The 3170-nt window shown below is 40.7% G+C and overlaps 1 non-coding gene across 1 annotated transcript; it reads left to right on the forward strand.

Annotated features, from left to right (window-relative positions):
* Positions 1-2201: 2201 nt before the first annotated feature.
* Positions 2202-2308, forward strand: LOC126016898 (U6 spliceosomal RNA). Its single transcript, XR_007498583.1, has one exon. It is a non-coding gene; the product is annotated as a U6 spliceosomal RNA (small nuclear RNA).
* The last annotated feature ends 862 nt before the right edge of the window (positions 2309-3170 follow it).

The raw sequence follows: 3170 nt of genomic DNA on the forward strand, positions 1-3170 counted from the left end.
TGTTTCACAGAGCATGAACAGAACTTTCCAATGTAGCTAAGAGGAAACTTTGCAACTGCATAAAAGCACATCACATTGATGGAATGAGTGAACTACATCTACTGAACAGATGAATGTAGAGCAGAATAAAAATGAAATTGGGATGGGTAAATGATGGCCACATACAAATAAAGAAAGGCCAGAGGGAAATGTCTGAGATAAATTCACTGCAGACAAGTTCCCAAATCAGTGACTTGGGTTTTGTACCTAACATATTAGATGTACCTGCCTGTCTCTTCCTACAGACAATCAGGAAATATCGAGTCACTAGGGATAAGAGATGAAGGCAAAGACAAATGGTGAGGTGTGACTTTTGGGTTCTTTTGACAATGACTTAAAGACAGCATAGTTATAGAAGAGAAAGAGAAAGGGTTGGTTTGAAAATACTTTACCTTTTCAAAAATAAGGAAGAATTAAAGTTATATCAAAATAAGCTAAATCTAAGCCATCATTTTCTTCAAAACTGTCTGATGATTTAAGATTAAGGGATGTGTTTGAGGGTTAGAGACATAGAGTGCAGAGCTGGGGTGCATGTTTACACACAGGAGGCCCAGGCTGGATTCCCAGCTTCACATGGTCTCCCCAACACTACTAGTGCACTGAGTCAAGAGTAATCCTAGAGCACAGCCAGGTGTACCCCAAAAGTCAAAATATTTTTAAAAGCAATGTTTTGATCCTATTATATCCAGATCATTATTTCAGTTGTCCAGGTTTTAAATGGAAGTCTATGTGATAAAACAGTGTACAACGGATGACATAAACCATCCAAATTGAAGAGTCTATTTCCTCTGGCCCTCTTGGAGATATGCTACTGTGGATTTAGTTTTATATTTCTTTCTTTCCCACATAACATGCTGGGAAGGGGATGGGCCACAATTGATGGTGCCTAAGGATTACTCCTGGCTCTGTGCTCAGGTTCCACTACTGTCGATGTTCAGAGGATCATAGGCAGTGCCTAAAATCCATCCTGGGTCTGCCTCATGCAGGTCAAGCACTTGCCCTACGGTATTATCTTTCGGCCCTCTCTGCACTTTTTCCATGTCCAGTGCTTGGCAATTTGTGAATCTCTGTGGTCATTTAGGGAAGATCCATTGTACCTTGTTCATAAAAACTCAGGCAAAGAAAGTGTATTATATTTACAAAATGTATGAGAAGGTATTTTATATTGTTTATAATAAAAGTCATATTTTTGACAAACTTTCTTCTGTTTCATGTTTTGTCTTTGGCTGTGATTTAAACCTTCCATTACACAAAAAAGTCTGTTCAAATTATTTCCTTTTGTCACCAATGTACTAGACAAAGTAGCTCGCTTGTTCATGCTGTTTTTGTTTAAAGCACTTATATATTGCTAAAGAGATAAAACAGTTAAAATTCAGGAGATTGAGGGCTGGAGCAAGAGTACAGCAGGTACTTAGGATTAATTTCTGGAATCCCATATGTCCCTGAGCACTGTTGTGAGTGGCCCAAAAAGAAAAAACAAAAAAGCTAAATAGTTCTTTAGGAAAGCAATAACAACTGGTTGTGGATTGTAGAAAATGACTGACTTCTTCCTCCTCTTATGCCCAAGTCACTCTATGAATTTTTCATCTTCCTTAATTTAATAGGATTCCTGATTTAAAAAAAACTAAACCTGAACAAAACTTTAATCTGTCTACCAACAGCCCCAAAACTAACCAGTTAGGGTCATCTTCTAGAAGGCAATGAACCCCACCCAAAGTCATGAATAGGATTATATAGAGAAGGGATACAGGGAGGTTGTAGCTTTTTGATGATCTTTAAAACAATTGGCTGTTGTCTAGGGGTACCTTTCTACTGCTCCCCTGAGCCCTTCCCAGATAGGCTATCTGGTATGGCCAGGTAACTTGGAGCAGTATTAATGGAAATAGGCTTGAGAAAAACTAACATGTGGCTTTCACTATGTGGTTCTTACAAAATAGTGTCCCTCTATGTTCAGAATTTAGGAGAAGCCTGACATGTGGCCTTTACAAAATGGCATCTCTACTTGTTCAGGACCCAGGACCTCACTTTCCCTCCTCTTTATGATGGACCTGAGTCAAGTCTTTGACTCTCCTTCACTTTCTTCATCCTCGTCCCTACTTATGGGCACATACTGGGACCTTAGCACAAGCATCTTAACTGCGCCTGATTAAAGCAGATGAGGAGTGCTCGCTTCGGCAGCACATATACTAAAATTGGAACGATACAGAGAAGATTAGCATGGCCCCTGTGCAAGGATGACACGCAAATTCGTGAAGCGTTCCATATTTTAAATAAATAAATAAATAAAGCAGATAAGGAAATTAATTATGCAAGGACCTACTTAGAAAATAGTCAAAAAAATCAACAATGGCCTAGCCAGGGTGGTTATCAGGGAGGTATCCCAGGGCGATTGAACCACTTTTCATACTAGGTGGCAGAATCTTTCCACCATCTTTTCTCCTCCTGCAAATTAGTCATCATCTGCTGCAGTGTCTTATGGGAGACCCCTGATTTTTTAGCATAGAAACATTGCTCCCCCAGAGCCTAGGGCTAGTTCCCGCCTGTTCTGGAGAGCAACTTCAGCTAGAGTGGCAACTTGTTTTTCTAACATGCTGATAGAAAAAAGATATTTTTCTCAAATCAGTGTTTGCTTATTGGGAGAATTGTTTAAGTTGCATGTCTCCCTTGACAAGGGAGGCCATTCACATACCAGTTGCTATAAGAGCTGGAATAAGAAGGGAAATGACCCTCTTCTGGTGGGGATGATAAATCTTCTTATTATAACCCATTTGTTCCCACCCACTTTCTCCCACCAGGTATGACACCTGGGGTAGGAGAATGACCATGATACAAAACTTATCTGGGTTTGCAAAAGAAGTGGAAAATACACAGGGGGTCAGTCCCTGGGTACACACAAAGCCATGTTCCAACACAAAGTGTTAAAAAGAAGTGGGTACCAACCCATGGAACTTTGTGTTGGAACAAAACACAAAGCTCCTGGCAGGCTCGGGGGACCATATGGGATGGCGGGATTCGAACCACCGTCCTTCTGCATGCAAGGCAAATGTCTCACCTCCATGCTATCTCTTAGGCCCCACGGTGCTAATTTTTTTTACCCTTAACATTACCAGGAGAGGGGCCAGAGAGGTGGC

This window comes from Suncus etruscus, chromosome 8 (genome assembly GCF_024139225.1).
Source record: "Suncus etruscus isolate mSunEtr1 chromosome 8, mSunEtr1.pri.cur, whole genome shotgun sequence".
In the NCBI taxonomy this organism is placed as follows: Eukaryota; Metazoa; Chordata; class Mammalia; order Eulipotyphla; family Soricidae; genus Suncus; species Suncus etruscus.